The 22,956-nt window shown below is 37.0% G+C and overlaps 1 long non-coding RNA gene across 2 annotated transcripts; it reads left to right on the top strand.

Moving 5' to 3' along the window:
* The first annotated feature begins 2,505 nt into the window (after positions 1-2,505).
* On the top strand, positions 2,506-21,485 carry LOC144293470 (uncharacterized). 2 transcript variants are annotated; one of them, XR_013360696.1, is made up of 3 exons: positions 2,506-2,867; positions 3,162-3,242; positions 20,576-21,485. It is a non-coding gene; the product is annotated as an uncharacterized LOC144293470 (long non-coding RNA). The 2 variants fall into 2 exon arrangements; XR_013360695.1 differs by lacking the exon at positions 20,576-21,485 and adding an exon at positions 10,236-12,995.
* Positions 21,486-22,956: the final 1,471 nt, after the last annotated feature.

Raw genomic sequence — 22,956 nt, 5'->3', positions numbered from 1 at the left:
CCCTGGATTATTTTAAAGCACATCTCACACCATTTCACTTTATTATTTCAGTATGTGTCTCTAAAAAACAATTTTTTAAAAGATATAACCACAATATCATTTTCACACCTTAAAATGAACAATATGTGACTATTTTAAAATACACTAGAATTTGCATATCCAAAGGAGTTTTCTCAGAGAATCACCTTAAAAGGCTGTAAAGTGATGCCAACTCTTCTCAAAACATTTTTGGAATACTTCTCAAGATTATTTTCAGAATGTGCAACATATTCCTTAATTATCCCAAATGATGACAAATCTTTACTCTTTAAGGGTAGACTTGACTTGAAAGCAGTCAAAAGTCTTTGGGAATAAACCCCAATAAACAGGAGGAGTAATCAGACTAGGCAAGATTGGTTTTGTTAAAGAGAGTAATACACACAGAGAGGCACTAGGTGTGTCCCTTTCATGAAAGGAGTCTGACGCTCATAAACTAGCCCAGAAATTATCTACTCAATGGCCAGAGATGCTGGGTGAGAAAAAGAGCTCTGTTGTATTAGGGGCTGAAGCAGGCATGAAGCTAGAGAGAATGTGAGAGGCAGCTGAGAGCCAGCCAACTGGTGAAAGGAAGTTATGCTTAATCTTTGTACCCTAAATTCCAGTAATTCCAGGCCACTTTCGGGATTTATCTTGCATTTCAGGCCTCCCTGCTTTTACAAACAATGTTCCCTGTGATTGGAATGCCTACTCCCACCGGGTGAACCCACTGAGTGAATCTCTAGTCATCCTTCAAGACCTTGATCAAATATTACCACATTTCTTGCCTCCCTCTTGCACAATTCATTGTTCCATTGCCTGGTCCTGGTTGTGCTTTGTAAGTATCTCTTTTACCATCTCCTTGACCACTTCATAATTATTCAGATACATAGATATTTCTCCAATTAGACTGCGAGCAACATTATTGTACCTTGGGCACACAAACAGCGGCTGGCACATAGTAGGCCCTCAGCAATTACTTGTTTAGTACACAGACACAATTAATAATCTGTGTATCTTTTCATGGTTTAGACCCCAAAATGTCCTATTAATGCAGCAAAGTATTGGGGGCGCAAAATATTATAAAATAAAACAAAGAAGAAAAACCTTATGCAAGAGCAGTTTTTGTAACAGAAACCCTGGAAGTTTCAGATGTTGGCAATGGAAAGTTACAACACAGAACTGCCCAGGGAAATTTAAGCCATTTCTTTGCCTCTTTTTAAAAATAATATTTCTAAATCCATTTTTGGGGATCACAAGTGGTTTCTTTTCTTTTTGAGGGATTAATACTTGAGTTAGCAAATTAATATCAGTTAAAATTGAGTTCAAACTTAGTTGATTCACATTTTTCTCAAAATAAATTTCAAAAGCAGAACAAAAAGCATAAAAAATGAATCATCTGGGACGCCTGGGTGGCTCAGCAGTTGAGTGTCTGCCTTCAGCTCAGTGTGTGATCTCTGGGTTCTCGACCCGGATCGAGTCCCTGCAGGGAGCCTGCTTCTCCTTCTCCCTATGTCTCTGCCTCTCTCTGTGTGTCTCTCATGAATAAACAAATAAAATCTTAAAAAAAAAAAAATCATCGGGGATCCCTGGGTGGCGCAGTGGTTTAGCACCTGCCTTTGGCCCAGGGCGCGATCCTGGAGACCCGGGATCGAATCCCACGTCGGGCTCCCGGTGCATGGAGCCTGCTTCTCCCTCTGCCTGTGTCTCTGCCTCTCTCTCTCTCTCTCTCTCTCTGTGACTATCATAAATAAATAAAATTTTTTTTTTAAAAAAATCATCTACTTCACAGGAAATAGATGATGGACTTTTAAGGTCATCATGTAAAAACTAAAGAAATCTGGAATCACTGAAACTAGGACTTTATACGTTCTCTTGTGAGGACGATTCATATACTCCTCTCACGTTCTGTCCCCCATTCTGCCCCAAAACTAGAACAAAGGATCCATGCCTACACCAATGACCTGGTCCCGGGCCTGGGTGGAAGCAGGAGCATCTCTTCCAGTGCTATGCCAGTGGCAGTGCCACACCTACCACACCTGTGCTATAGTTCCAGGATGAGAAATAAAGGAGTTTGTGGGTAGCCCAGGTGGGTAGAGAGAAGAAAGGGAGAGCCACCTGTCAGGAACAATTGCATCTGATGTCACCTATTCTTGGCTGAACCTGAATTTTACTCAGACAATAAAGCCTGTTTTTCCGAGTGTCTTTCAAGCCCCAGTGGACTCATAGCATATTTTCAAACCAGTTTTTGTTTAATTCAATAAGTCCACAGAAATTTTTGCAATCCTTCTTGTCAGGTGGTAAATATTCTATTGAACCATGTTTGCATGGGCATAACCTGATTTGGATATAGAAGAAACAGAATTAAAGTAGTTGAACAGGTTTGCTTGGTTTTAATGGCTACATTGCACAACAAGGGCAAGGCATCCCATGATAGCAAAGGTTGTTCTAACTCAACCCGGAAATCCGGTCAAACCACAGGGACTCACGAAAGCACTTCAGCTCCATAACAAAGGAGTGATTTCACTGACTTAATGACACATGGCCTCTAGGATTCTGTGACCATTCCCAACTGGAGAATATATTAAATAAAGGAGCACTTGCTTTTTTTTTGCCAGTTTTATAAAGAAAATTTATTTATTTTTAAAAATAGAAATGGAACCCAAAATTAGTCTAAAATGAATGCATGAACACAAAATTGAAAATACAGATGTGAAGCAAATCCAAATAACAGTATCATTTTTATGCTGTTGAAACAGCATATTTTGATGGCTACCTCATAAGGAATTTCACATTCTGGGGGAAAAGTGAAATGTTTGAGACCCCCCCTTTTATCCTCTTAATACCAAAAGGTAAGATTTAATCTTGTTTCCAGACTTCAGGGGAAGTTATATGAGTGATACTTTCTTAAATTCTCAGAGAAAACAAATCTAAAATATTTAAAATGACTTTTCAAAATGTATATATTAACAGTTTTCTCTGAAGATCAATGGGCTAAATTGAGATCGATCTTTCCTAAAGAAGGTTTAATTTTTATTTGTCGGGTACAACTTCTATATGGAAGTTTAAAACTATTAATTGTAACTGCTGCTTTCTAGTTAATCATCAATTCAGTTCCTATTAATAATGCAAACTTTTACACACAGAGCTAGCCATGATATTCTGCTTGCCTGGAGGAACCACATATTAAAAGGACGGCAGAGAATTCATCACCCTCATTACTTCTTGTAAGTATGTTCACGAAAATAAGGAATCAATTATGGTAAATAAATTTTAACAGGTTGCTAAAGGCTAGGACGAGAAACCTTTTCTAACTGAGTTCTAGTTGCATCAACAAATCAGCTGCTTTCTATAAAACAAGATAAATTCACCTTGAACTTTTTATTTTTAAATAATTTCAAACTTACAAAAGAATTGCAAGAGTAGGACACAGAATTCCTGGATATTCCTCACCTAGATTCACCAATTTTTAAGTTTGTCACATTTGCTTTAGAGTTTCCTTTGTCTCTCTCTCTGCCTATCTATCTGTGTGTGCTATCTATGTATTTATATTTATAGATATTCTTTTACATAACCAGAAATTCAAACTTTAATACAATAAATGTTATTATTTAATATATTCTCTTATTCAAATTTCACCAATTTCCCAGTATTGATCTTTCTGGCAAATTTCCCCCTAATCCAAGATCTAATCCAGGACCACTTATTGCATTTAGCTGACATTCTTTTTTTGTTTTGTTTTGTTTTGTTTTTAAGATTTTTATTTATTTATTCATGAGACACACACAGAGAGAGGTAGATACACAGGCAGAGGGAGAAGCAGGCTCCTTGCAGGGACATGCCCTGAGCCAAAGGCAGACACTCCATCACTGAGCCACCCAGGTGTCCCTTAGAGGACATTTTTAAAGCTCCTTTAATCTGGCATGTTTTCCAGCCTTCTTCTGTCTTTCATGACAGTGACTTTTTTAGAATTTGTTTTTAGGGAATATTCTCCAGTTTAGATTACTTTGAGGTTCCCTCATTAGTAGATCAAAACATGTATTTTTGGCAAGAATGTTTAATGAGTGATGTTGTGTTTTCTTTAGCGCATTACTTCAGGGGGCATACAGAGAGAGTTTTGCTCATTAGTGATGTAACTTGGTCACTTGGTTAAGGTAGTACCCATTAGCAAGACAAGATAAATTACTGGTTGCAGTAAAGAAATAATTAGATGACATTTTAGAGTTATTTTGTGTAGATTATTTTCTGAATGTTAAAATTTCCTATTTAATGTCAAAATACCAAGCACACAAAATAAGAAAAGATACAGGTGGTCCTATTAAATGAAATGTCAGGGATCAAGGCAAGAAATATTACTTATATCAATGACTAATTGGGACTGCATGATCTGATAAAAATACCTTTCTTTGACTTATTTTATGCATACTCTCTGCAAAACATTTTATGTACATGATTTCTAAGCTTTATGACAGGCCTGAAAGTCTTTAATTACAGCTCTATTTTGTAAAGGAGGAAAAAAGGCCAGAGAATTTAGTGATTCTTTTGAGATTAACAAGTAGCAAGAAGAAAAGACTTGAAATTCAAATCTACCTAGATCTTAAACCCCTGTTTATTCTAAGATACCATACTGCAATTCTTTTAAATGAAAAAAAAAAATCTGTTTCTGTATGTTAGCCCAAATCAAAGATAACTGTTATTAATTTTTCTCCATATAAAAAGATTATCTTTTGGAGAGAATTTTTTTAAATGGTAATGGTTAATTTAAAAAATTATCTTAAGACTGTATTTTCAAATAGTCACTGGAAATAATGGACAGCTGGTGTGCCAGCTTTAAATAAGACTTGGTGTATACATTAAACTTTTGCTTACTTACTCACTTATTGAACTTTATTATGTCTCTCTGTTGCATACTTTTTTTCCTTTTTCCTATTTAGCCCCATATTTCCATTTAACCTCATTACTCATCTATATCTTTCTATTTGGATCTCTAGGTCTCTCTCTCTCATTCTGGCCTCCTTCCTTTCCAAATATTTCTCCACCTTTTCAACATCCCCTTCTTTCCAATATACCACAGCCAATTAGGACTTGGGCACTGCAGAGTGTTTTACAGATCAGTCCTGAACCCTATGCCATTTTGCAGTTCCATTATAATTTGAATAATGATAATTAAGAGTAACTTCAAAGTGGCTGGAGTGGCCATGAACTAGGAAAACTGAATTAAAACTAAAATTTCTAACAATACAAGAAAACAGATGGGTAAGACCAGAAGATGGTTTGCAGGACACCAGTAGCACATTACTTTAGGAAAGAAAAATAGGGGTGCCTGGCTGGCTCAGTCACTCTTGGTCTTGGGGTTGTGAGTTTGAGCCCCACGTTAATTTGTAGAGATTACCTAAAAATAAAATCTTTTTTTAAAAAAGAGATTTATTTATTCTAGAGAAAGTCAGGGAGGGGCAAAGGGAGAGAATTTCAAGCAGATTTCCCACTGAGCATGGAGCCTGAGGTGGGTCTCAATCTCAGGATCCATGAGATCATGACCCGAGCCAAAATCACCAATCAGATGCTTAACTGACTGTGCTACACAGGTGACCCTTGGCTGTTCATATTTTAAAATGTATGCATCTTATAGAAATATTAGAAAAATAAATGTTATAGATATATTACAAATTAATTAAAGATTCCAAGGAAAAATAACCAAAAGCTTTAAAAAATATACAATCAGACCTATAAGGACAAGTTTAAGAAACTGAGCTTATAAAAAAAAAAAAAGAAATGAGCTTATTAGTTGAGTCTCCATTTCAAAACTATTAATATGGACTGTATTAAAGCACCAAACTCTCCAGATAAGGACATAGAAATATTATTTACAGGATCAAAGACTATTTGGATTATAGATCTAATAATAGTAGATACTATTTGCTTTATGGGTATAATCTGTTAAGCAGTTTATTACTGTATTATTTCTAAACTTTACACAGGCCTGAAAGGAAGTAATATGAGCTCCAGCTTCTAATTTCTTTCACTGATAAGCATTTTATTCCTAATTAATCAAGAGGTGCTTGGGGCACCTGGGTGGCTGAGTCAGTTAAGTGTCTGCCTTCGGCTCAGGTCAAGATCCCAGGGTCCTGGGATGGAGCCCCGCATCGGGCTCCCTGCTCCAGGAGGAAACTGCTTCTCCCTCTTTCTCTGCCTCCCTCTCTCTGCTTCTCATGAATAAATAAAATCTTAAAAAAAATAAGAAAGAGGGGTTTGCTTTAAAAAATAAATACCTGCTGGAGAAAAAAAGCCTTCTCAATCACTCAGATCTAAATGAAACATATTTAAATGAAACATATTTCATCAGTTTGCTCCATTCAATCCCTGGTTAAGCAGCTGTTTTGAAGGGGGAAGGGAGAGGAATAGAATAATTTGGGGGGTACTGAGATTAATGGAGCAGCCAGTTTGGGCTGGGATCAGAGTAGGATTATTGTCACTTACAGGCCATGGTGGGCACTGTGTAATTTGTTCTACACCTCACTGGCCAACAACCACTCCCTCGTGCATTCTCTGCTTAAGAGTTTGGGAAGGCTCCCCAGTGAGCACATGTCTGCCAACTTGCTCCCACTGGCACAGCAGGCAGAGCTTGGTGAGATGCAGGGGGAATCATATATGGTAGATGCAAAGATGAACTTCCTGATTACAGGGATGAGTAAGCACTGGAATCAGCTACCCAGAGGGAGAGTTTGTGGAATCTCCACCCCAAAAGAAGTAGATATATCACAGGAGAAAGTTCCCTAATGGAAAGAAGCTCTCTGGAACACACAAACCCAACTAGACATGACTGGTGATATTGAGGGAAGACAAAGCTTTGCTATCAATGAGAGGCAAAGGAGTTGTTGTGTTTTTAGAAGTTAAATGCCACGAGTATTCATTTCTGTCCAAAGCAAAAATAGATACCACGTTACAAAAATTTTTATTCTGCAAAAAATCTAGTAAATAGACCATCTGGAGAAATTACAGTTCAGATTTTCAGAACTGATTTAATTTAATAAAACACCCCTCCTAATTTTTTTTAGATAACAGAAGAGCCTCCTAGAAATTGGTAAAGCGTAAGCTAATTTGGGGGAACTTCATACACCTAAAATATGTTCTTATGGTTTCTCTAAACTCTCACATTCCCTCAAATTTATAAGCATATGACAGGAAAACAGGGATTGAGAACGGCAAGGTATGGATAAGGAGCACAGAAAGTTCAAGCACTGGATTTTGTTCACTTGGTTCACTGATGTTGTTCCACTGCCAGCAACACCCTTCTCTCCACAAAAAGTTAACAATTATCACAGTGTCCTTTTGTTTACTTATTAAAATGTGAGTGCCAGGGTGCCTGGGTGGGTCAGTTGGTTGAGCCGTCTGACTCTTGATTTCAGCTCAGGTCATGATCTCGGGGTGGTGAGATCCAGCCCTGTGTTGGCTCTGCGCTCAGGGGGAGTCTGCTGGAGATTCCCTCCTCTGCTCCTCCCCCAGCTCTCTTGTGTACTCTCTCTAACATAAACAAACAAACAAACAAATAAACAAACAAATAAATAAATATATTTTTTAAATGTGCCTATAAAGTATTGGGCAAAGAACTAAACTGGTCCAACACTTAGTGTGGGGTTTGGGGCAGGTTACCTTACCACCTTTGGAGGAAGCCTCCTCACGTTATTGCCATCATTACCATCCTCACTTGGTACACTTTTTTTGGTCAAGTTACTTACCCCAAATCTGTTCCCTCATGTACGAGATGCCATGGACAGGATCTGAGAATGTATAATACCTGTAAAAATGCCTAGCATAATGCCTTATACTGTCTCTCCTGTTAGAGCCTGAGTGAAGTTATTTCCATCTTTTTTGCTATGTTGGGAGAGGCTCTTCACGCATTTCAAACTAATGTTACACATAATTTCCCAGAGGACAGAAGTAGAGAGAATTGTTAGGTTTATTCTTCGGAGTTTGACATAGGCCTCATATTACAATATTTGATGTTTCATCTTTTATCACCCATTATGATCAAAATCATCTGGCACATTTATTAGCTGTGTTCCCAAAGCCAAGGCTCAAAATAAATGCATATATGAGAACTTGACCAAAAATATTTGACTTTATCCGAAATACAAATGGCTAGATCAAATGGCCAGATAAAAGTTGGAGGGTCTGGAATTTTTTCTGGTTATTTTTAATTCCTTGCCTCTTATTATTTAAATTGTTTATATTAATAATTTAAAATGTTCTGTCCAAACTAGATCCATGGAATGTTTTTCTTTGACTTTTTTTTCCCATTTAAGTGCATGCCCTCACTTTTACAAGAGGTGAAAATTAATTATCTACAGATCTCATGAAAACAGTAGTTGAATATAGAATTTAATATGTATATATCTCAGAGAGTAGAGCTGATAGTAAGTACAATTTTCTTTAGAACCAAGTGGATGTACACATCATATATAAATACTTATAAATACTTAGGGCCGGGCAGCCCGGGAGGGTCAGTGGTTTAGCGCTGCCTTCAATCCAGGGCATGATCCTGGAGACCCGGGATCAAGTCCTGCGTCGGGCTCCCTGCATGGAGCCTGCTTCTCCCTCTGCCTGTGCCTCTCATGAATAAATAAAAATCTAAAATAAATAAATAAATAAATAAATAAATAAATAAATAAATACTTAGGGCCATCTAATGATAAGATAATCATGAACATTCTAGGACACATATAAAATAAACATATATGTAGTGACATCAGTAAATACCTGATGAATTAATGAAAATGAAAGATCTCAAAAGGGTTGTGAGTCTTGAAACGCGTTGTCTTCAATATTTCTTTCATTGTACACTAAGTGGACATTCTAAGAAGCATAGCAATTATCGAGTCTATACTTGTTCATTCTACAATCACCCCCAAAGTTACAAAATAAATTTATATTTCTTCAGCTTTCATAGAAATCTATTTAACATTCTGTTCTTGGACTTCTGCCAAAAACCTATGCTGAAACAACCAAGTAGGGATTATTTTGTCATCTTTCATAAGATTTTAATTTGATGACATTTTTGTTTGTCCTCCATAAGATCTATGTGGTAAACTTGTCTTTGAGTTTAATGCTTGGCAATACTTGTTTCTTTTCATCAACTAGTATGTTTCATTTTAGTTGTTGTTAAGAACTATGTGACTTATATTCCCCTTTTTAAAAAATGATTTATTTGTTTGTGTATTTATTTATTTATTGAGAATGAGTGGGAGTAGGGGCAGAGGGAGAGGGAGAAGCAGACTCCCTGCTGAACAGGCAGCCAGCCCCACATGGCACTTGATCCCTGAACCCTGGGATCATGATCCAAGCTGGAAGCAGAGGCTTAACTGTCTGAGCCACCTAGGGGTGCCTTATATTTCTCTTTTTACCAGGAGTTCAGAGTTAAGTTTTCTAGTCAATTTTAACATCTACTTGTTCTTTTCAGATTAATTATTCATCATCCCTAAACCTCTCATTCTCAATAACCTGTTTGAACACTGACTTGTTTATTCTGTTGTTTTCTTTTTTAAAAAATGTCTCAATGCTTCAAATCTTTTTTAGAAAGAATACAGATAAATAATTATATCCTGCCAAAACTAAATACATTTTCCCCTTAATTTTAACAATTATTTTGATTAAAGGTTAAATCTGACTCCTGATAAGTGATATCTACCACAAGAGCCAAACACTAGGAATGTGTGTTTATTTAAATGTAATCTACTGACACCCTGTAGCAGCAGTAGATATGGTTGCCTCCAAACATGTTAAACAGCTCCGAATAGATATATTACATCATTAATGTAATGCCATGTACTCCAACTATTCTAAAAACTTCCTTTAATTAATAGTAGAAATCATAGAACTCCACATATGAATTTAAAAAATCTCAATCATTCCCTGGATTTATAATCAAAAAGAAACAAATCTGACATATTTCCAGTTGTGGTCTCTAAAATTTTTATTTCCTTTGACTTTGATTAGCTGAGTATTTGAGGTCATTCTCAAATGTGAACCTTGCCAGTCTGGGAGTTATGTACATTTTATACTTGTCCTAGAGGAGATGCTAATGAGAAGCATTCTCCTTGACTTAGCCTTAGTGGTATGCATGCATCAGAAGGGCTGACCTGCTAAAACCACAATGTAAGAACTGGGACACCCACGAATCATGCTGACGTCTCAATAGTACTCTGTTTCTAATAAAATTACAGGTCAAACCTTCTTCCAGTCACCATTATCTGTGAACTCCGAATTGGTGACCTACGAGTAAGAGAACAACAAGCCCTAATGTCAGTGGTGGGAAGTACAAATAGAAGAACCTAACCGAGGAGGAAATGCCTTCTGGTTGCTGCCCCCAGGTCATTTTTGGCCACTGTGTGATAAGTAAGGCCTCTTTTGGGTTAGTTCCAAGTGTAGTGTGGAAGAAGGCTAGCTCTAAAATTAATATTCTGCTGATCATTTCATGAAAACTGAGAAGGAATGTATTACCTTCTCTTCCTTTTTGGCCTTCTATTCAGGAACGCATGCCTTGAAGCAACTCTTATTCTTGCAAGAGGAAGTTGATCGTTACTCCAGTCCAGAAAAAAACTAGAACAAGTAGATGTGCTGAAAGAAGCATGATCGTGGAGATTATCTGAAGGATATGAAATCAATTCATTCCTCTAGATAATGTCACAAAATAAGATCAATCTAGCACACAGACACACTTTATTTGGCCCACACAGTATCTTTAAAAATTTGAGCTGACATTGAAAAATTATGAGATTTCAAATATAGAAGGACTGAAACACTGTACGGGTGTCCCACATGGCAACATCTGCTAGAACTGAGAAAATGGCAGCTGTGCCATTTAATTAGGGCAGGGGATCTCCAGGTGGTCACCCTCCACACACGTCTGCCTTTGCAACGTCTACGAATACTCTACAATCAATGAGGACCAGCAGAGGCCTGGAGGCTAGGACTGTATCAGGCATTGCCATTTTACTCTCAGCATTGCTTTTGCTGATTTTAATTTTGGTGGCTGGCATCAGCCTACATTTAGGGAAGCTATAAAACAGCCCGAGAAACTCTGCATTCAGCTATAGTCAAGGGTGTGGATTGCATGTTCTTTACAAAGTGGAATCTTCTATGAGGACCCTTAGGAGATTTTCTTCTGCCTCTGTTAAGAGGCCTACGTGTGCTTTCCCTAAGCAATTGGTTCACTTTCTTCTTATGTAATATCTTGTGTATCTCATCAGCTTATCCTTTTATTGGTCACTATAAAGACTAAACACAAATCTGCAACCCATTCCTAGCAATTATATAGAGTTCAATGGTGTATGTGCACCCTTGGCTGCATCTGACAGTTGTCTTTTGTCTCAGCCTTCATTGTCGCCTTACATAAAAAGTAACGTTTATTATATATTAATAGAGGAAAATAAAAAGGGGATAGCAAAAGTAGAATATCTGGAGAACTCCTCTTGATATTAATTTTTAAAGAAAATATACTGCCAAAGTTAGGAAATCCAAATAGTATAGAGAATAAGTTAAAAATCTCCTGGGGTGCCTGGCTGGCTCAGTCGGTAGAGCATGTGGACTCCTGATCTCAGGGCTGTGAGTTAAAGCCCCACATTGGGCCTGGAGCTTACTTTAAAAAAAGAAAAAGGAAAAATCCCCCTCCTTACCTGCAGTTCCTTTCCTCAAAGGTAACTACCTGCAGAGGCACACATATATTTAAATGTTAGGGTAAAAATATGTCATTAAGGCTGAAGAAAGAAGTTCCCTTTCAGATACTTAGTATTTTCTGGGAAATAGTTTATATATATATTTATAAAGAATTTTACTTTCTTGCTCTGAATCCCGTAATTCTTTTATAATAATCTAGAGCACTAGATTTTCTTTCAGGTAAAAAAAAGAGACTTCACAAAAATATTATTCATACAATTTATTAAATTGTCCTTATAGGACAATTAGGAAAATAAGCATACTAACTACAAAATTGATGATACTAAAAAGTTACCATTGTTTTTGCATCTGTAATAATAATTTTGTGATCATGTTTAAATGGTGGAGTCCTTACTTTTAGACATGTGTACTAAATATTTACTTAGGACTTCAAGTAATTTGAGGCATAGTAGAAAACAAAACTGGTGAATTGATAATTGTTAAAACTGGGCGATGGGTATATAGATTTTATAATACTGTGATATTATTATGTATGTTTAAAACTTTCCATAATAAAAAGCTTAAAGACCCTGAGATCATGACCTGAGCTGAAACCAAGAGTCAGATGTTTAACTGGTTGTGCCACCCAGTTGCCCCTCTTTGAATATATTTTTTTTAACATTACCCTAGAAAAATATAAAGTTCCTTAAAGTATCAAAAACATCCTTTTACAGTTCCAGCATGCAAGTACTTTTTTATCTCAGTTTTATTGAAATATAATTTACATACCATAAAATGTACCCTTTTAAAGTATACCTTTCGGTGGCTTTTCATATTTTCACAAATTTGTGCAATCATTACCACTAATTATAGAAATTTCTTATCACCCCAAAAAGAAACTCCATACCATTAGCAATCCAGCCTGAGATCTGTTTGCAGACTCACTCCACTGTAATCTGGCTCTTTCTTTCAAAATGTCAAAACCAGTAAACCCTCCACTCTTCTGCACAGAGATCTAATTATTTCTAAGCACTTTTCCTTTCCTATCAGAAGAATAACATCTCAAATGTAGCACTTTCTTCTCATCTCCTCATCACATCTATATTATAAAAAATATGAGTCACCTTGTCTAAGAGACTGCAAGTATAGATAGGCTTCCTGAAACATTATGTATCCCCACTCACAGATGATGGGTCTAGCCAAGGGAATGTGAGCAGATATGATATACATAATGTCTGAGTAGAAGCTTTAAAAGACATTGTGTTTCCACCAGCCATCTTTTTTTCTGCCATGAGAAGGGAATGTCTCACAAAGGGAATGCTTCTTCAGCTTAGGTCCCTATAATAAGGAGGCATGTGAAGCCTACTAGAAGGCTAATAGGGGTGCACCTGACTTACAGCCTACATGTAACATCAGTAAGCTACTGAGATAACCTTGTGAAACAAATTTATCTTCGTGTGGCCTGAAAATTCAAAATAAATACCAGTTTTGTTTACTCAATTCATATTTCTGAGCATTTGCAGAAAAAAATGAGCTGCTAGTGGAGAATCAGGAAACAGGGCAGAAGATTTCCACCTTCTAAGAACTTACAATTTTGGGATCCCTGGGTGGCACAGCGGTTTGGCGCCTGCCTTTGGCCCAGGGTGCGATCCTGGAGACCCGGGATCAAATCCCACGTCGGGCTCCCGGTGCATGGAGCCTGCTTCTCCCTCTGCCTGTGTCTCTGCCTCTCTCTCTCTGTGTGACTATCATAAATAAATAAATAAAAATTAAAAAAAAAAAAAAGAACTTACAATTTTGTAATATAAGAACAGTGGCATTTGGAGACATTTTACCTTCAGGAAGCCCACCTCAACCCAGTTCTGGTACCATGAGAGACAGAAAAATTCCTGCTCATCAGTGTCCACAATAGTCAAACTATGGAAAGAGCTCAGATGTCCACCAACAGATGAATGGATAAAGAAGATGCGAGATATATATATATATATATATATATATATATATATAAAATAGAGTACTACTCAGCCATCAGATAGAATGAAATCTTGCCATTTGCAATAATGTGGATGGAACTGAAGGGTATTATGCTAAGTGAAATAAGTCAGTCAGAGAAAGACAAATATTATATGTGAAATTTAAGAAACAAAACAGATGAACATAGGGGAAGGGAGGGAAAAATAAGACATAAACAGAGAGGGAAACAAACCATGAGAGACTCTTAATTCTAGGAAGCAAACTGAGCATTGCTGGAGGGGAGGAGGTGAAGGGATTGGGTAACAGGGTGATGGGCATTAAGGAGGGCACATGATGGAATGAGCACTGGTGTTATATGTAACTGATGAATCACTAAATTCTACCTCTGAAATTATTGATACACTACATGTTCATTAAATTGCATTTAAATGATTTTTAAAAAAGAAAGAAAAAAAATTCCTGCTCAGAAACACACAAAGCTAACAGCCATGAGGATAAGGACAGTGCTTTAGAAACTAAGAGAAAAATCCTTTTCTTTGCCAGAAAGTGAGTTTTTCTGAAGCCCTTCACTGTGCCAGGTACTTATATAAAGGGTTCCTAAAAGGACCAGGAGAAGTATCACTAACAAATATCACCAGGGAGCAAGAACAGAAAAACAATAGTTTCTTAAAATGTGGTTTAAATCAAATTGGCTAATTTTAAAATAAAGACCTCAATTACTCTAAATAAGGGATCTATTCAAAATTCATCTGAGAAAACAGATGTTTATAGAATTAAAAAATACATTAAGACTGATTTGCCATAAAGTTCATTTAAGAGTTGAACACTCTTTGTAAATATAATGTATTGTTCTACTTAAAAAACTCATTTTACACATAGCTACTCAGGCAGTTATTATATACGTTGAGGTGGCTGCGGTGGCATAGGTCCTTATATACAGGGATTCCATTTTCGTTTGGGGCTGGCTTTCATCTGGTTAAAATGTCAACCTTCATTTTACTTGTGAATGTGGTTATCTATAGGTGGTGGCATGTTTATTTAGCTGCTTAATTCTTTGTGGGGGGTAATACTGGAGGCGGAGGGTGTTTGTTATGCTTTTCTCATTGAAAATGGAGGAAGTCATATTTTCATCCTGGTTCTACTTCCTGTTTACAGGCTAAAGATGGAATTGTCATTATGCTGTGGAAACACCTTATATATTCCTTTCCTCCCACTCTTTCATGAACAGGATATAACACAGAGGAATACTTGCTTAGTCCTAGGATGTTTGAATGTTTATGTATGAACAACTATGACCAAAACTAAATTTCAGAGTAAATTGGTACAGCTTTGTGAAATGCAATTTTGTGGTACTTTTAATTAAAAAAAAAATTTTTTTTTAAAGTAGGCTCCATACCCAATATGGGACTCAAACTCTTGACTCTGAGATCAAGAGTCACAAGCCAGCTAGACAGCCCTTAGTAGTACATATATATATATCTCTTAACAAATTATAGAGATTTAATCCCATAGAAACACTTTTACAAATATTCAGAGATCTATAAGCAAGGAGGATCTAAATAAAATAAATGATCCAAATGTCTTTCTATAAAAGTATGCTTAAAGTTACTGTACAGCTATTATTGTGAAATACTGTGCAGCCTTTAAATGGTATGAGGTGGTCTTCCAGTTAAAGATGATGCACTGATTACACTAAATCTCATTTAAATAACAGCAAAGGAATAAAACAGCATATACATCGATAATGACAAAGACAGCAGGAAATAAGGAGCAATAGCAAGACATTTTAACAAATCTCTAAATCTCTAAAGAAGATGGAGAGGGAACCAGTGTCTCCGCCCACAAGCCATCTTGAGGCCCCCACCCCCTGTCCACCCTGTAAACCAGACTGAGAGCTTATCTGCAACCTCACAAGACCTTGAGCCAGAATCACCCAGTTATGCCACTCTCAAAGTACCAACCTGTAGACACTGTGAGATAATGAACGAGTGTTATCTTAAGCCATTAAGTTTTTGGGTAATTTGTCACACAGCAATAGATAAGTAATACAAAGTCTTAAACTGATAAATTAAGAAACAGCATTAAAAGCATGTCAAGTGGTTTTAGAGGTAACTATTTTAAAAAAAACTCCCTGTTTGAGCTCAAATGGCACCAGGTATTCACTGATTAAATTTAAAATTCTTTTAAAAAGATGTAGATTTCTACATGTGAAAAATTTAAACTGTATGATTTTCATATATTTATTCACACAGATGTGTCCATATAGCTCTATACATATGCAAGTATATATAACATAAATGCATTTATGTGTAACATTTAAAAATGTATCTTTGAAAATAGATTGAAAAGTATCTGGAAAAATTGGATTAGAACAGAACTAGAGAGGAGGCTAAGAGATTTTCACTCTTTACGTATTTTATGTTGTTTAGGTTATTTTAAAATTAATGTATTTTACTTTAGCTATTTTGTTAATTGAAAATTTATGTAGATGATGTATAACGACTGGCATAATCCAAGGGGGTTAAAAGCACCAAAAAGAAGAACTCTTTTGCCTAAAACAAAAAAGTTAATTATGAATCAAAGGAATATATGGATGCAAAAAATTCTGAGGATAGATGTTTAAAAATTTTCTAGAAAGACCTATGAATGTTACATTGTTGTCATTGTAGTATTTGTATAGTGGACGCAGACTGCCTGCGTTAGAATCACTAGCTTTGTCACTTGAAACTTAAAGGATCTGATTTCCTTATTTCTCTGTGCCTGTCCTGTCATCTACAAACTGTGGCTATCACAGGACCATGGAAAGATCAAATAAGTCAATATACATAAAGCACTGAACAGAGCCGCTGGCCAGAGCAAGCACAAGTATTACTCTAAGTATGTTGTGAGTGAATTCAGTAATGACACCAGAAGGAAGGAACTGCACTTGAAGTTAGAGGAACTGTGGCTTTAACACACTGATGACTCCAGAATTTATACAGAAAAAAGAGGCACAAAGGCAGCAATTTGATTCATAAGTGCACAGCAAACACAGTTTTTAAGTAAATTCAAAGTGATTTGGGGTAATTCCAATAGATTTTGGGGTCTTCATGTTTTGTAACATAGCAAACACATTTCTATTTAGATACTTTATTTAAGGTGGGTGGGAGAAGGACAGGTAGTAGTACTAGTAAGGCTTCCAGCTATTCCTTGGCATAACTTGTTTTGTCATATTGGGCAAACCATTTTAACCTCTTGACACCCTAGTGTCCTCATCAAGAAAATGAGAAGGTTGGACTACATAGTTTAAAAAGTCTGGCCCAACTTTCAGATTTTATAATTCTGACATTTTGTGACATTCTTTTTGTAGGGGGAAGGGGAGAGAGGCTGAGGAAGAGGGAGAGAGAGAATCTTAAGCAGCTCCATGCCCTGTGCAGAGCCAGATGTGGGGCTTGATCTCACAACTCTGAGATCATGACCTGAGCCGAAATCAAGAGTCAGATGCTTAACCAAATGAGCCACCCAGGCACCTTTGACATTTTGTGACATTCAAAACTCAGATGAGAAAAACACTAATTAGTGGGTCATGGCTATCAACGGACTTGTGAAAACAATTTAGATACTAAATTCTGAATTTTTAAAATTCTATGAATTGTGGGGAGCCTGGGTGGCTCAGCGGTTTAGCATTGCCTTGAGCCCACGGTGTGATCCTGGGGACCCGGATCAAGTCCCATGTCAGGCTCCCTGCATGGAGCCTGCTTCTCCCTCTGTCTGTGTCTCTGCCTCTCTCTGTCTCTGTGTGTCTCTCATGAATAGATAAATAAAATCTTTAAAAAAATAAAATTCTATGAATTTTACAACTTCATTAACTGAAATATAGTGAATCATACGAAAAAGTATATAGTTACAAAGTCATTTATATTTCGATTGATAATATCTAATAGTATGTGATCATTTTAAAGCAAATATGGTACTTATTTTTATTACATTTTATTCCAATACTAAAATTCTTTTCCATTCTCTAAGTGACATCTGTGGGCAATATAATGAAGCTGATCAGCAACTGAAAATATGTTTTGAATAAAATAAAAAATGTAGACAACTAAAAATGAACATTCTTACCAAAAACAGAAAACATCTTCCAGTGTTTTAACATCACCATAAATATGTAGCTAACACTTTCAGGTAATTAAGAGCATGAATTTTGCTTTCAAATAGACCTGAAGTTACTTTGTATAAATTATCTAAGCTCTTTGAACCTTAGTTTCCTGATCTATAAAACAGAAAATTAAAAAATACTATGTATTTCATACTAGATGTGTGAAGGTTAAATGAGAGCACACAGTATAATGCCTGGCATATTGTAGCTGCTCAAAGCAGTTGATTTCTTTCTTTTAATTGTCCTCAATACTGTATTTACTCCACTTTTTGCTTACTTTCAAATAATATGCCAGTGTATTATTTATTATATAAGTGGAGGCATGAGCATTGTGGTTAAGAGTTCAGATTCTAAAATTTAAGTGTCTGTGTTCAAATGTCATCTCTGCCAATTACATGCTGTGTAACTCTGAGCATCTGTAAAATTAAAATAAAAGATAACTAATTCATAGAGTTGTGTGGAGGCTTAAATGCAATAATCTATAAAGGATCAAAATATGTCAGCTGCTATTATTATTCATAAAGCTACAGAAATTAATCATCTAACATTGTCTTCAGTGGAAGAGGCAATGTTCTCTTCCTATTTTGTCATTGCTCCTACTTTGGTTGCAAAAAATTAGAAGGTGAGGAATACCTTCATTAGGCCATTATTTATTTATTTTAGATAGATAAACACAGAGACAAAGACAGTACGTATGTGAGTGGCACAGGGAGACGGAGAGGGGAAGCAGACTCCCTGCTGGGTGGGGAGTCCCACATGGGGCTGGATCCCAGGACTCTGAGATCACGCCCTGGGCTGAAACGAGAGCCGAGAGGGACGCTTAACCAACTGAGCCACACAGGCGCCCCAGGATCCTTTCTTTGAAGAGTCTTTAATAAGCATCTATGAAGAAACATCTACGAAGCTAACTTAATTACAACGATTTTTGTTTGTTTAAGCAATGAACCCAGGGCTATTTGTTTTGCTGCTTAAAAATAAAAAAACTAATACACTTACCTGTAGCATATGGAAACACAAAGGGCTGGCCAAAGGACATCATAAGCAACTTCTCAGTAGGAATTTTTTTTCAAGCTGCTCATTTTTATTTAATTTTAATTTTATTTTAAGTGAGCTCTACCCTCAATGCGGGGCATGAACTCACAACCCTAAGATCAAGAGTCATGTGCTCTATTGCTGAGCCAGCAAGGTACCCCCTCAATGAGAAAACCTAGACAGCAGTAATACCAACTGTCTTCCTCACTTTAATTTTAAAACCTCATCACATTGGCAGCATGTGGGACGCCTGGTGGCTCAGTGCTTGAGCATCTGCCTTCGGCTCAGGGAGTGATCCCCGGGGTCCCGGGATCAAGTCCTGCATCAGGCCTCCCCACAGGAGCCTGCTTCTCCCTCTGCCTGTGTCTCTGTCTCTCCCTCTGTGTCTATCATGAATGAACACTGGCAGCATGTTCCCAACCCAACCCCACCCCCTGCCACAAATAATGACCTTTATTACATCCAATGCAGAAAAATCCATTCATTTAATAGTTTTCCTAAAACTTGTATTATTACTAGACTCCTCCTAGTTCTTCAAAGCGCAGCTAAAATATTAGCTCCTCTGTGAGGCTGGCACTGAGATCTCTCCTGTTCCCAGACAGAACCAATCCCTGTTTCTGCTTACACACTACCTTGGAGTTAGCAGTAGCCAACATTTATCATCAACAATCATAACTTTTTATGACTTTGTTTTTCTGCTGTTAGAATGAAGCTTACAAAGGATGTCTTATTCTGCAGTGTGCTCTTTGAATTTGGTTTTGGTCCAACTGATTTCTATTCTGTAGCTGGCTCCTTTGTGGAGGCTGCTTTTCTCACCTGAGACATCTTTCCCTTTTTTGAAAGAGACTGAGCCTACAACTTGGCTTCCTCGACTCATGCCAATTACACGGCCTGTTTTCTGAAGGCACCTTCTTGCTTCTTAGCACACATTTATTTTGGACAGTGACATCGGAAGCGCCTTTAAGCTTTTTAAGTTTAGAGACTGTGGAAAAGATGGTCTATTGGTCCTGTATCTATTCTCTTTCCTATGGCAACAGAGACCCCAATTTTCACTGAGCACATGCTGGCCCAAGGACAAGACTATATTTCTCAGCAACCCCACAACTGAATGTAGTCTGATAACTAATTTATTTCCAATAACAGGTGTCAGTGATCTTCATCCAAAGATCATAGGAATAAGCCAGTAGTTAAACAAGTTGAACTTACTGCTTGTGGCAAGGAGGGAGAATGAAGACTACAGCGAACCATGGGTGTCTCAGTGGCAGGGTGTTAGAAGGACTTTAGTATAGAATTTGGCCTGTATTAGGCCATTTTAGGAAGGGTTGAAGAAGCAGAGCTTTACTCTGGATCGCGTGCTGTCAGGAAGCAGGGGCAATTCTATAATTAGGTATCTTAAAATATTATCAGGAGGAATGAAACACAACCAAAGCTGTAATTGGTAACAAAGCAGCAGTCGTTCACATTAGGCAAAATAGGGAGATGTCTGGTCACTTTGTGGTTTGGACAACGTTCATTATTTTTGTCTGTGTTCAGGCATAATTATGGAGTAGTCTTGCTTTTATGGCCTTGTCTGATGTTGATGTTCTTTGAAATTGCATGTGCTTAACAGAATACCAAGGCCCAGCCACGAGGGCCAGGGCAGCTCTTGAATGTCAGGGGATGCTTTTCTCTTTCTCACAGGTAAGCAAAGTATGGCACTGAGACCTTCTTTAAAGGATAGCTGGCATGTACCCTAGGCCCTTGATTCTTCTTTTCCTCCTCCAGACAGACCAGAATGTGGTTGTGATGGCTGGCACAGTGTAGCTGGAACATGAGGTGATCTTGGGAATGGAGCTACCACAGCACTGGACCACCTGACCTGCAGACTTTTATGTGAGAAAGAAACAAAAGGCTATCTTGCTTGGGCTATTGTTATTGGGGTCTTTTACCTAGATCTGAGGTTATTCCCAACAGATACAGGGATCTAATGATTAGTTCTCTTTTCATTGTTTGTTTCAAGGCTGTTTTCATTTCCTTAAGGTATATGGTATAAATTGACAGGTCAGAGACGTGATTTAAGCGCCAGAACTAATAACCTTTGTACAAATGGGCGACCTTAGAAATCTGTACTGTTGTAAGCTGAAATACTAGGACTTCTGTCTCCCAAGCCGGTGTACTGGGCACTGGTTTATCTCTAGTTTACCGTTACCAGGAAGGTATATTGTTTCGGACCTTCAACTAACTGTGTGAGTCCATATTGCCTATTAACTCCTTGACATGTGGACCAAGCACTTTGATTTCTGTGCCCTTGGCCTCATAAGGCTAACAGAATGAAAGGTGAAGTATGCTAAGGATCAGCAAGTATTTTTAGCAAATGGCTTCTGTGCTCACTAACCTGAGTTTCCCACATTTTCAATGCTTTTAAACTATTTCTTGGGACGCCAGGGTGGCTCAGTGGTTGAGCACCTGCCTTTGGCTGAGGGTGTGATCCTGGAGTTCTGGCATCAAGTCCCACATCGGGGTCCCCATGGGGAGACTTCTTCTCCCTCTGCCTGGGTCTCTGCCTCTCTTGTGAATAAATAAAATATTTTGAAAAAAACTTATTTTTTATACTTTTTCTAGCATTTTTAGTAATTTTTATTAGAAAGATTGGTCCAAATAACCCAGTTTACCATTAGTAGTCAAAATATTTACTTTATGATATTAAAACTCATTATGATGTTTTGCTCATTTTTACCTTAATTTTCGGCATGAATATGTATTACTTTTGGAATAAGAAAAAATACAAGTTACAATAAAAGCTATTATGCTAAAACAATAATTTGTTTGATATCTTTAAAATCTACTATCCTTAATTAATAAAAGACTTTTTAAAAAGATTTTATTTATTTATTCATGAGAGGCACAGAGAAAGAGAGAGAGAGAGGCAGAGACACAGGCAGAGGGAGAAGCAGGCTCCATGCAGGGAGCCTGATGTGGGACTTGATCCCAGGTCTCCAGGATCAGGCCCTGAGCCAAAGGCAGATGCTTAACCACTGAGCCACCCAGGCGTCTCAATAAAAGACTTTAATGTGAGCAATATTTGACTTTCTCATGGATAGATTATTTTTTGATCTAGAATTTGGTAGTAGAATATTTGATTTCCTCAAAAAAATGAGACTACTTTACATTGTCATTACTTGAACATCATGAACACATTATCATACTAACTAGTAAAGCATTCCTGAATATGAGCATGTATTCACTACTGACAAATACTGTTTGGGCCCCTTTGATTAAAAAATATATTACTTCCTTATCATTTGGACTATTTGTCATGCTATTTGTAAAGTATGTACTTATCAGAACTATTTGACACCATATATGTTATTATTTTTTCTTAGTTCCTCTATTAACTATTTAGCTCCTAGAAGAAATCATGTTTTATACACCCTTACGGTCTGTGTAGTATCTCAGTCAGTATTTTTGGTAGGTTAAAGGTGTTTCTAAAGTTTTGAGAAAGTTTGTGACTTAATTATTTCTAACATAAAATGAGGTTTAACAGTTATAAAGTGATAATATGGTAATATGTACAGAATGCAAGGGAGACATTGCTACAGTGTGGTTTTCCTTCTTCTATATACCTTGTACTTTAAGTGCTAGGTATTTTTAGATTATAGAAGAGACTTTTGTGGATTTAAGATTACTTAGTACCTGAGTAACCAGTGTGGAGATTTACCCATGTCTCTCCTGCTGTCTTTTAGACATATTTCTCATTAATGTCTCCAGTGAATGTGAGCTACAGAAAAAGAGAGGAAAGAAAGTCAAGTCAGCTGATGAGGTTAACCACTTAGAGCTCTGGGGAAAAAGGATGGTAGAAAGGAGTTTTAAATTATTATTTAAATTATTATTTGAGATGAAAATAAGGAAATACATTTCTTCCTTATCCACAGGGTGTAAGACCCCTAATGAATTCCCAAAACTGTGGGTAGTACTGAACCCTATATATGTTGTTTTTCCTACACATACCTACCTATGATAAAGTTTAATCTGTATATTAGGTACAGAAAGAGACTGGCAATAATAATAAAAATAGGACAATCATAACAATGCACTATACTAAAAGTTATGTGAATGAGGTCTCTCTCTCTCTCAAAATATCTTCTTGTCCTGTATTTGCCCTTTTT

This window comes from Canis aureus, chromosome 21 (genome assembly GCF_053574225.1).
Source record: "Canis aureus isolate CA01 chromosome 21, VMU_Caureus_v.1.0, whole genome shotgun sequence".
Lineage (NCBI taxonomy): Eukaryota > Metazoa > Chordata > Mammalia > Carnivora > Canidae > Canis > Canis aureus.
This window is presented reverse-complemented; position numbering and strand designations above follow the sequence as displayed.